This window comes from Athene cunicularia, assembly GCF_003259725.1.
Source record: "Athene cunicularia isolate RWA chromosome 3 unlocalized genomic scaffold, athCun1 chr3_part1, whole genome shotgun sequence".
In the NCBI taxonomy this organism is placed as follows: Eukaryota; Metazoa; Chordata; class Aves; order Strigiformes; family Strigidae; genus Athene; species Athene cunicularia.
The window spans coordinates 84,346,500-84,359,194 of record NW_020799097.1 but is presented as its reverse complement, the minus strand read 5'-3'; the positions used below and the strand labels follow the sequence as shown (position 1 = coordinate 84,359,194).

The window sequence follows — 12,695 nt, the reverse complement described above, 5'->3', positions numbered from 1 at the left end:
TTCCTGTTAGAAAAACAAGCCCTTGTTATGAAATTGTGATGATTTTCAAGAAGAGAGTTGCCATTTACCGCAGCCTCTCTTGAAAGCTGTCCACCTGCCCTGCTGGAAGGGGAAGGGCTGCCAGCAGCCCCAATTGCCCACACCTGGGTGCAGGGTTCAGCCTCCTGCATCACAGCCACGGCAGAGTACTGCCCCCCAGGCGGGGCTGGGACCATGGTGGGAGCCTTCCTCCCAAATCCCTCACAAAAAAGCTGGGTGACCAGTTGACAACCTGGTATTTTGGGCCTGTCACCAACATGGGCTGCCTGAGGGGAGAGAGAAGTGCCTAGGGGAGCCTGCCCTGAGGAGACACAGCTTTCTTAGGGTGGATGAGTTTTCACCATGATTTATTTACTGTGATACATCATTCTGCTCTCAACAGTAGTTGTCAAGCAAGTCCCTATAGAGTGAAGATAGTAATACCCCGTTACTGCCACTGACAGGCACAGCACTACTGCAGGCCATGCCTGGCAGGGGACAAGCCTTTGGGGCAGGGTTAAGCTTCATCAGTATGATCCCAGGGAAGGGTTTAAACCACATGAGTGCTGGCAGCACACAAAGTGCCCAAAACAGCACTTTGGTAGTAACTCCGTGGCACAGAACCGCCATCACTGTAAAGATGGAGGGGCAAAGCAAATGCGTCCCCAGAATGAGTCACGCCCTGCATGTATCCCCATACCACCCTGCACGGTGACTGAGGGGCAGGTGCTCAGGGCCAGCTCTTCCAGGTGCCTGAAGTGGCTGACAGGGCTACATACCCGTGTATCTACGGGCTATGTGCTACCCTTCCCTGCTGGGGAGACTCAGTGGCTGGGATGGGGGGAGGCTGCTGTGGCCCAGCAAAAGTGCTTTCCCAGTGTAAGCCACAACATGGCAGCCCAGGGTGGAGGCCTGCTGAAGGAGGCTGAACCTCATCCTCCAAGGCGGCAGGCGAGGCCTGCCCTGTCACTGGCTGACCCTCTGCCTCACCTCATACAGGACTAAGGGTGAGGTGGCAGCAGTGCAAGAGCCACAGCACCATACTACAGGGTCCAGGTGCCATAGCAGTGCGCTGGGAGCTGGGCTCTGCTCCCCCCAGTGGCTCCTCCAGCCTCCCTTCAGCCACTCCCTGAGGGGACAGGGCTACTGCTTGGAGAGGGAGAGCAGGGACAGACAAGAGAATCCTCACCTCATCCATACACACCCTGCAGGGATTTATTTCTTAATTAGTGGCTCAGTATGCACATCTTTGGTTTGGAAATAAAGGCACACAGATTAAGAGGACTATTTTGAAGTACTCCTGTGTCACAGTACTGTTGGGATATGGCAATGCAGATGGTATGAAGAAAGGTTTGTTTAGGCAGACTAGAATATTCCCAGCCATCTATATGTTACTAAATCTTGACTTTTCATAAGCAAGCAGAGGGCTTATATTTGTCCAGTCCAGTGCTGGAGCCAGATCCCTGTTCCTGCTGTCCTGTGACAGTGGAAAGCCTCCCCCGGCTGCCACTCTAAGCATAGTTATCTCCCCAGAAGGCATCAACTACCAATAAATACTCCCCTATGTTGCCAAAGCATTGCTCTGAGCAGTTGAAAATTGCCCCCATGCCCCAAATCTCTTTTAGCTATAGGGAAAATTGTGGTTTATGACTTGACAAGCTCTAGCAGACTCACTTCCCCTTTCTGACTGCCAAGGGCCAAGTCAGGAGATCAAAAAATATAATGTGGATTAAGAGACCATAGTGACTAGAGACAACATTGGTCCTGTCCTTGCCTCATGTAGTTTCAAGTGGATATGAGGTTCTGCTTTTTCTTTCAATAGTTGTCTGAGTAGTATGAAATGATGTCTCATGCATTGTATTTATATTAAGTTGGGGTAATCCAACTAATGAGAAACTTGTTTTGCCTATTGAAAAGTTTCTTTTATAAGGAGCTTGTACCTAGCAAACAACGATCCTAGGCAAAAGTTTGGCTTGCCTAGGAGCTTTTACTAGGCAGACGAGAAAATAATGACTAGAATTTTCAAATGCCTGTTACATAGTGCTGAACTTTCTCCCACATAATTTCTAGCTAGTGAACTAACATTTAAAATTAACGTATCTGAAGAAGCAGGGTCTCCAGCAATGCAATGTTTGCCAACTACTATGCTGCAGAACGTCCATGGGTTAGGAGTCAAAATCTTTGTGAAGGGTTTAACCTCGTGGATTTGTCACCTAAATGCAGTAATATATTTATTCACTGTGAAACAGAGCTTTTTTAAACATAAGATTAACTCGACATAGCAAAAAACATAGACATTCCAACAAGCCTTTTTATTTTTTTCCCTGAATACTTCCATATTCTTATCGCTGCTTTATTGTAAAATAACTTCTCGGAAGAAAAGTTATACAGAATCTTTCATCGTTACTTATATAGGAGGGGTTGGCTGAACAGCTGCACACAAAACCCTGCCAGCATTCCAGAGATGTACACATTGCAGGTCAGGGTCAGGTCACAAACAGTCTCTGAAAATCCAGGCCTCTGCAAATACTGCAGCCAGGGACTCCTATATTTGGAGCACAAGATGCTATGGTAGTATTGTAATCAAACCCAAGCAATAGGGAAGCATGAAGTTCTATTCCCTATTGCAGACTAAAAAGTAAGGTATCTTGTGGGACAGTTCCCACATTTACTTGTTCAAATTTAATTTCAGACAAATTTTATTTTGAATGCAGATAGCCAGCAGTTGTTTGCTAATATATGCTAAACAAATTCAATGCAACACAGTGTAGGCTGCATCATGAAGAAAATAATTAGTAAAATATCTGCTGACCAGGCTATCAAAGAAGCACAGATAAAACAGTTCCTACCATTTAAACCACTGTAAATTACAGTAAAAAATCAGAGTAAGAATCTAAGTTATAAATTTTATTTTCTAAGAGAATTAAATTTATGCAATAAGGGTGTTTCATCAGACCTCATAATAGCTTTTGAACACAGTAGGAAACATCAACCAAGCTTTTAAGATGAAAAAATTAAACCCCTTCAAAATTCAAACACATACAAAATCAATATTTGGGTAGAGGGGGGGGGAAGATAAGCAGAACTGTGTCAGTCGATCAAACAGGATTCGCATACATATTACCCACCACAAGCAAGCATTTCACAGAGAAAATTGAGAGCAGATGAGATTTATTGTACTAGAGGATAGAGAAAGGAACAAAGAACAGAAATCTGTAGGAAACTGGGCCTCTTCATTTTCATTCCTTAGAGAAGAACATATTCTGTTAAATCAAGCAGAAAATTACATATTGTCTTTTTTGGTTTTCTTGGAAAACTCCCAGAGTACTTAATGACAGGGTTGAAAACTGTGGACTTTGATCGTATCAGTGGACCTTTCTGCACACAGAGAGCCCAAAATGCCATGAAACAATGGCAGATTTTTGAGCCTAGTCCTTTTCTGTAGGAGACAAGGGATTAATTTATGTACTTAATGCCCTAATTTTATCTTTTCTACTGCCACAAGTATCTACTAGTCTGAAAAAAAACGTTGACAAGGATCAAGTTTATTCCAAGATTCTTCTCTTATTTTTTAAAAGATCTCAACCAGTAACATGGATTGGTTTTTAAAATGTGTAGAGAAAAATTACCCTCTTTTAGGCATCTGTTCCTGTTGCAGACATTCACACACACACAGACACACACGTGGATATGCAGAGTTTGCATAAAATAAAAAAGAAAGCTATTGATCTGCTTTCAGTTCTTTTTAAAACAGGAAGCATCCTCTTATCAATTGCCATAATATGTTCCCCCTAGAGAGAGCAACCATGGGCAAGCTCACTTTGTAAACCACCTGGGGAAGTTTACAAAATGTGATGGTGTTGAAGATAAGGAAATAATTGTGTACAAATAGATTTAACTACTGCAAGCTTAAATTCTGAGAAAGAATGTCAAACAGTGTGGAGAGTTATAATTCAGACAATGCTTGTATCATATCTCAAGGTCTTAATTTCTTCTGAAACATTTTACTTTAAAATGTCACAGCTTAGAGCACTTTGGGAAATTAGTTATGGAACCTGAAGTAATGTCAAATAATGATTTATGCAACAGTTGGCAAGAAAACTTCCAAGCAAATGTTTTACTATACTCTATCCCCAACCTTGCCAATATCATCATACTAAGCTTACATAAAATTTTTAGAACATAGAGTCCTTCCTAACATCCAAGCTGGTCAGCCTCATTCATCAAACGACATGAGAGATATCGTTCCTGTTTCACTTTTGTCTGGGGAAGACATTCAAGTAAACAAGATTGAAATGCTCATCAGCAGGCCTAAATTTAGCTTAAAGAAGCTTTGTGTGAACTGTAAACATAGCAGCTCACCTTTTTGTATGTGTGTACAATAAGGATGAGTTATGTCCTAAGAGGGGTTATCTTTCTGAGTAATGTACTCAGCACTGAGGAGAAAAACACCACCTGGGGGAAAAAGATTAAATCTCCAATTAAGAAAATTCTGATGGTCTTTTCTGAGCCATCTTAATCTTACCTGGAGCGTTACTACAGGAAGTGTTTGCTATACTAAAGTAGCATTAGGCTACCTTAGTGTAGTCTAAACAAAGAGGAAAAAATGTCATGAAAAGACACATGACTTTGAAATAGGGTATTGACATTATCACCTGGCAATATATTTACTTGCCTCTGTGACATAAATCTTCCCAATATCCACAGATACTGAAATATTTCAGGATATACAAAAAACTGGGTTTTAGACTGACGGTACATCTGCTTCAACATCCTGCCTCTAGCAGCTGTCAGTACAGACAGTGCTGCAGGAAACACCTTAGAGGTGTTAATCTATCATTCAGGTTAATATATGTCCTTAGACAAGGGGGTTTGTTTGTTTGTTTTAGATAAGTCTTACAACTCCAAACAATCTTATGCTGTAATTCAGGGTGTTCACACTATCACGTTAGCTGCATTTTGAATTCATAGACGTGTCAGTCAAATCTGGGACCAGTTGTACCAAACACTAAGCAAAATGCTAGAAGCTCACTGTTCCTACCCCAGAAAGCTTACACTCTAAGTAGACTCACATGGATAACCTCATTAACTCAATTACATTTGTTCACTTCCCCGGCCTTTCACTGCTTTTGGTTTTACACCACAGTTCAGTGAAGAGGCATTTGACATATTTGACAAATATCAGTAGCCTTCCAGAAGTTATGAACTTGAGAAAGATTCTTGATGTGGAAAGGATAGACATCTCGGCTTAGTAAAATTAAGTGGCCATTTCATGCGTACAGCACCACACAAATAGATGAAAAGGTGGGAAAGGAAAGAGTACTGAATCTATTGCCCTTTGCTTTGAAAGTATGGACAAGCTACAGAAAAGTTTAAGGCAGTGCAGAGCATACATGTCACTGACATGGGATGAATATGACATGTAAATCTCAGTCACAAAGTAGTGTTATAAGGAAGTGAAGCAAGGTAAAGGAAGAATTTGAGAAGAAATATTGAAGACAGATGGAAGATCAATCTTTTCTGCAATACATCATAAGGCAGCATTGGCTTGAAATCTCTGGTTCCTGGGTGGCTCAACTGTGGGCTTAGACTTTAGCCTCATGTTTTCATTTCATGCAAATACATGAATTCTCAAGCACTGAAAGAGCAAAGAGGACCTTTGCTGCCTCACAGGTACCTAAGTGCTGGACTTTTGCTGCCCTATTGCAGGAACACACAATTACACTGATGTGCTAAGCTTTATTTTCAACCCATACTATTACCATTGCTGCTTTTTGATAAGATGTCGAGGCACAGCTAGAGCACAACTTATCTACAGCTGTTAGGGATAACAAAAAATGTTTGAATGAGGGAAAATCTCCCTCCTTTACTGGATGCAGAGGGAAACATGGTAACCAAGGATGAGAAAAAGGCTGAGGTGCTCAACGCCTACTTTTCTTCAGCCTTTAGCAGTGGAACTGGCTGTTCCATGGACACCCAGCCTCATGAGCTGGGAGATGGGGAGGGGAAGCAGACTAAATTCAGCACAATTGAAGAGGACGTGGTCAGAGACCTGCTGCACCACTTGGATGCACACAAGTCTGTGGGACCGGATGGGTTACACCCAAGGGTGCTGAGGGAGTTGGCAGATGTGCTCACCAAGCCTCTGTCCATGATTTACCTGAAATCATGGCTAACTGGGGAGGTCCCATTGGACTGGAGGGTGGCAAATGTGACACCCATCTACAAGAAAGGCAGAAAGGAGGATCCAGGAAACTACAGACCTGTCAGTCTGACCTCGGTGCCAGGGAAGGTCATGGAGCAGGTCATCTGGAGTGCCATTAAAAGTCATATAATGGACAACCAGGGGATCAGGCCCAGTCAGCATGGGTTTATGAAAGGCAGGTCCTGACTCACAAACCTGATCTCCTTCTACAACAAGGCAACCTGCTTATTGGATGAGGGAAAGGCTGTGGATGTTGTCTACCTTGACTTTAGTAAGGCCTTTGATACCGTTTCCCACAGCATTCTACTGGCAAAACTGGCTGCTTGAGGCTTGGATGGGCACACGCTTTGCTGTGTAAAAAACTGGCTGGATGACCAGGCCCAAAGAGTTGTGGTGAATGGAGTTAAATCCAGTTGGCAGCTGGTCACGAGTGGTGTCCCCCAGGGCTCGGTGTTGGGGTCACTCCTGTTTAACATCTTTATTGATGATCTAGACGATTGGATCGAGTGCACCCTCAGTCAGTTTGCAGATGACACCCAGTTGGGTGGGAGTGTTGATCTGCTCGAGGGTAGGGAGGCTCTGCAGAGAGACCTGGACAGGCTGGAGCCATGGGCTGAGGCCAACTGGAGGAGTTTCCATAAGGCCAAATGCCGGGGGCTGCCCTTGGGCCACAACAACCCCCAGCAGCGCTACAGGCTTGGGGAGGAGTGGCTGGAGAGCTGCCAGTCAGAGAGGGACCTGGGGGTGTTGATTGACAGCCGGCTGAACAGGAGCCAGCAGTGTGCCCAGGGGGCCAAGAAGGCCAATGGCATCCTGGCTTGTGTCAGCAATAGCGTGGCCAGCAGGGACAGGGAAGGGATCTGACCCCTGTACTGGGCACTGGTGAGGCCGCCCCTCGATTCCTGTGTTCAGTTTTGGGCCCCTCACTACAAAAAGGACATTGAATGACTCGAGCGTGTCCAGAGAAGGGTAACGAAGCTGGTGCAGGGTCTGGAGCACAGGTCGTACGGGGAGCGGCTGAGGGAACTGGGGGTGTTTAGTCTGGAGAAGAGGAGGCTGAGGGGAGACCTTATCGCCCTCTACAGCTACCTGAAAGGAGGGTGCAGAGAGATGGGGATGAATCTCTTTAACCAAGTAATAAGAGATAGGACAAAAGGTAATGGCCTCAAGTTGCACCAGGGGACTAGATATTAGGAAGCATTTCTTTCCAGAAGGGGTTGATAGGCATTGGTATGGGCTGCCCAGGGAGGTGGTGGAGTCCCCATCCCTGGAGGTGTTTAGCGCTGAGGGATATGGTCTAGTTTGGAACTGTCAGTGTTAGGTAGATGGTTGGACTGGATGATCTTCAAGGTCTTTTCCAACCTAGATGATTCAGTGATTCTGTGATACTGTAGCCAAATGTGGGTATGCAAATGTAAAGGTAACTTTTGTCACAGGATCCATATTGACATTAAACCCTAATCTAGATCAAGGGCTCACTGAGCACTACGTACTCTGTAAGCATAGCAGAAGACAAAGTTTGGGGTTTTGAAGGGTTTGCTTGGTGGGTTTGGTTTTGTGTTGCTTGTTTTTTTGTTTGTTTGTTGTTTTTTTTTTTTTTTTAACTGGGGCATAGAAAGATTACAGATGAATCAGTAATGAGACATATTAGAAAATACAGTTATTTCCATCTTGTCAGATATGTATCTTACATCAGTCTACAAAACAAGGAAGAAAGACTTTGACAGTATATATCCAGATAGTTCATCCTGTTTTTTTTCCTCTTCCACTCCAGTGAATTTACTGTTATTCATTCCCATTATGGACTATGATTTGGGTTTTTTTGTAGCATCATGTCAATATATGATTAGACACAAATGAGCTTCTTCTGTCCCCTCTAACTCAATAGTAATTCAAAATATCGCAAGTGCTGTAACAGGGTTCTAAGCAGTCCAATATTTCTGTGTGAAATTGTGTGTGACATTTTTCCCTCTGATGTGAAAGTGCACCTGCATCCCAGAGAGGAAGTCAGATGGCTTTGCACTAAACCACAGTTCTTATGGTTGCCCATATAGACAGGAATAAGTCAATTGGAAACAGCTGTGAATAAGCATCTGTTTAGAAGTATGAAGGATCTAAGATTTTTCTGAAAATAGAAGTCAGTAATGAGTATATGTAAAGGCAGCTTTAGAGAACATAACTTTAAACTCTTCATTAAAAAGATGTATGTAAACCACATATATATAGTGGGGATTTTAAGATATATTTCAAATTCAGTTCCTATAGTCCTCAGCACAGTTACAGTTCCTTAAACTGGCATCAGCCCAAATAATTTATTAATAAGGCTGCTTTTGTTGCCAAATGAAGCCCTGAATGCATGGAAGATTTCAAAGACCTTCAGGCAAAACCCACACAAAAGTCTTCTTTATTTATAAGTATACATGTATCTTGACACAGCTGCCTTGTTTCCTCAATTAGGGTCTGCTCCAGCTGTGTCCTAGAACCCTTGATACTCCAGTTGGTGTAGCTTGAAATGAATAGATCCTGCCTCCTGATTTCTGAGGAAGGCATACAGAGAAAAGACAGAAATACCTTGTTCATGACCTAGAAATCTATTCCATATGCAAATATCAACATGTAGCATAGCTTATATTTCAAAGAGATAAAATGTTGTTACTTAAATATTCTTTTAATTATAGTGTCTACTGTGAGCTATTCTTATTATTTGTGGATTATGTTTCATTCCACATTTTCTTCTGGTTCTGTTACGAAAATAAGTTCAGTGAGGAGAGCCTTGAAACATTTGTAATGAGTATATGTAAAGGCAGCTTTAGAGAACATAACTTTAAACTCTCCACTAAAAAGGTAAACTGCTGTGCTACAGGGTAGAACATTGAAGAAATAGTCATAAAGTTCCGATGGAAAGACAGTAAAAGCCCAGGCTGTTGCATGAAGCAGAGAAACTTCTAGATCAGAATGTAATGATTAAATCATTGGAGAGAAATTAATACAACAGATGAAACTGAGTTTTCTTATATTCAGATGTGAAGACATCACCATAGAGAATTTAGCATCCAGAAGGATTATAATTTTGAACGTATAAACATTTGTTGACTTCAGCTGGAACAAAGAACTATCTTATGCCGTAAAATGCAAAAAAAAAGTTTGATCCAGGTTGAGGGGTGTAGACATGCAAACTGCCTGCAGAAATCATTGTATATGTTCAGTATGATGAACTTTGAAAACTACTGTTTTTCGGGATATTTTTGAATTGTTGTCATCTGATGACTAAGACTGAGATACATTACAGACATTATGTAGACACCAAGAATTTCAATAACTGGAAGCGATTACAAGGCTGTTTCAGAGCTATCTGAGATAATTTAATCACTACTTAAGTGTCTTTTTTTACCTAGCACATCTTGATTTTTCTTTTATAGAACCATTTGTCTAACTACATGAAAGTACATTCAACATCGTTTTCTTCTGTTAAAACAATTTCTTAGTAAAACCTCAAATAAAAGATGCTTCTGAATTCTGCATTCTTAAGTACAACTGGCTTCTACAGACACACAAATGTAACTGAACTATGTGGTATTAATTATCTCAACAGTTTGTGGCTTTTGCGTGTATTTCAGACTGTTTCTGTCAATAGAAGAAATATTTGCAGAATCTGGGTTTATAGTGTTACCTCATTTATCAACCCAAACCAGATAACATGGGTCTGATGTACTAAGCCACCTACTTGGTTGATTATTTTTAAACACTAATTGTTTGGCTTCTTGTCTTTCATAACATTACCCCCCCACCTTGACATCTCTAGACAGCTCATAACTTCATATCAGTTAGAATGATAAGGATGCAAGCTCAAGGAAGTCAGTTGCAGATCTTGGAAGACTGAACATGAGCTTCTTTAACACCTCATTATCTGCTACTTATTTATTTAATGCACTTATGTTTTTCTTGGAGTATTTGTGTTTAAATCAAAGTCTACATCCAACATAGATAGGGTGAGTACAAATTGTTTGATGCTACACCGAGGCTGTTTTAGAAACATGATATAATACTTCTTTACTAAATTAGTTATCACCTATTTTTTTTTGTTTTTAGTATACCCCTATCATGTCCCCCTCTTGAGGGCACACAGGAAAGAAAAGAACTCTTGTGATGAAAGAAGTGGAAAAAACCAATCCATCCATTCAAGCAGGTACCCTAGGTCCTGCGAATATAAGTTAGTCAAGTGTTACGTGGGCAGACTGGTGACCCTGCCCTGTAGTTACACAGGAACACACATGTTGTGCTGCCAAAGCAGTAAACCTCCTGTGACTATGATGGAGGTATGGCATAGCTACTTCTCTGTCTGATCCTCTCCCCTACATAAGTACACGCTGTAAGCAGGCTACGGAAGAAAGAGAAGGGAAACAACGTACAATGGACTACAGGTGTCATATTCTGTAGCCACAGCTTGCTTTGAGAGATTTTCCCATAGCATTAGGACTCCAAGCCAACATGGAGGAGAGGGAAGGGGCTATGCAGCCACAGATGTTTCTTCCACGTAGCTGGGACCATGCAAGCAGCATTGGGTAACAATAAGTGAAGGTAGCTGGAGGTTGGCGAGAAGGAACTAATTACTGTTCACTATAATTTTCTTTCAATAAAGTAGTATCTTAACATTGCAATGCACCCTAATTACCTGCCATACACACTCCGCTGCTTGGTCTTAAAAAAACACTTATTCCTAAACGACAGATGAAGTTTAGAGTTCCCATCTGAGCCTGTAACCATGATCAACTTTTTTACAATGCCAAAAAAGCTTTTCTCTTCTGGACTGGGAGCTCCATAGGCAGTTAGAGATTCAGTTACATATTTTCTGCTATGTTTTAGACCTTCCAATTTCTCTGAAAGTATGTGCATATGTCAATGTGCTATGTCTGAAATATATTTAGCTACACTAACACCTTTGGAGATAAAAGGCAAGTGTATGTCTGTAGCTGCTCCTAGTCCAGCCATCTCTGCCTGGCACACTTTTCTGTCTCTGATGCCACCCATGCAACACTCCAGATCAGTCTCATTCACATGTGCACAGAGTTCAATTCATCTCTTCTGTTCTTCATTGCTATAAATGCCATTTACCCTTATGCACAGCTAGCTACTGCATGGCCTTCCTTCTACTTAGAGGTCAGAAAACCTCTTAAGAACTTAAGACCATTCAGAACTGTTCCCTGGGATGGCTATAAACTAAAACCCCGAATACAGCCTTCTTTCCTGCAAGATAATTCCGATATAATCCCAGGAGAGTTCCAGATACTGCCAGCAACCTGTGAGCCAGTTAGCCTTGCATCCAGCCAGAATCCTTATTTAGCAACTCATCCTGTTTTTCCTCAGTTCTTAGATCATTTCTAAAACATACCTTTAATAAAAGTAATAATAATAAAATGGTCATAGCGCACCCTTACCTTATTTCCTGCCAAAACATTCTGATGTGGATTCAGCAACTTCTGCTTGTGTTCTGTAGTAATATTTCCATGCAGACTATACTTATCCGAGAGTCAGAGTGTCTGGCTTTTTTGCTCTGGGCACCATTTCCAGTCACATGAACTGGGAACAGACTGATTCAGATGTTAACAGCCACTGACGTTTGCAGGAATGTTGGTTAAAAAAAAAAAATAAATCAAATCATAAATGCCTTGAGAAATCTCACTGCTTAATAGACTGATCACAGAAATTATTGAAAATATGGTATGCGTGTTATCTGTGAGGAACAGTATCATATATAAGTGTTCATGATAACATGACACATGGCTATATAGTATGTTAAGGAGTAAAGCATATTGAATAAAGTTCTGTCCTGACATTCATGGCTTTACAAGCTCACTGAGGTAGGACTTGTGTGCAAATTCGGGAAGAATCTGACTTTTTGGTTTTAAATGGATGTCAGAGTTTGAGAAAATAAATGGGATTAATTCCACCTCTGGATGAGAAAAATGATGATTGAGAATAAACCTGTGATTGACACCTAAGCTTCCAGTAAACTCCCTTCCCTCTCTTAATTTATTTAAAAAACATTTTTCAATTTTGTAAAGGGATTTATTTTTATTACCTTAGATTTGATGGTGCTCTCCATCAGGTTTGCAACATTGGGAGAGGAAACAGATTTGTGGTTTACATTTCACAGGACTGCAGTAATGGAGACACCTGGAGTTTAGCTCTCATTTGTTCCAATTTATTTCAGTCTCCAAGGAAGTCTCATGTTCCGAAGGTGACCTCAAGGGGCATAGATATGTCCCTGAATCATTGTATTTTAGGATGAGGTAGCTGGGTCCAAGTATCTGACAGACTCTTATTTCTCTCTGTGTAAACAGAAATTACATAGATTATTTTAAGCTGTCCTCCAACCTAAGATGCTTCCTTTCTGCACTCTCTGGTCTTTTAAAGTGAACAAAAAAAATTGAAGACCTCATGAAGACTACAAGGAGCATTCAGAAGTGTAAAA

The 12,695-nt window shown here is 41.5% G+C and overlaps 1 protein-coding gene across 1 annotated transcript in view; it reads right to left on the bottom strand.

Moving 5' to 3' along the window:
- The window catches only part of FMN2 (formin 2), a 177,710-nt gene extending 165,982 nt beyond the window's left edge, over positions 1-11,728 (bottom strand). Inside the window, exon 1 of the mRNA XM_026845620.1 lies at positions 11,659-11,728. The gene's annotated coding sequence lies outside the window, so the exon portion shown is untranslated. The remainder of the gene's footprint in view (positions 1-11,658) is intronic.
- Positions 11,729-12,695: the final 967 nt, after the last annotated feature.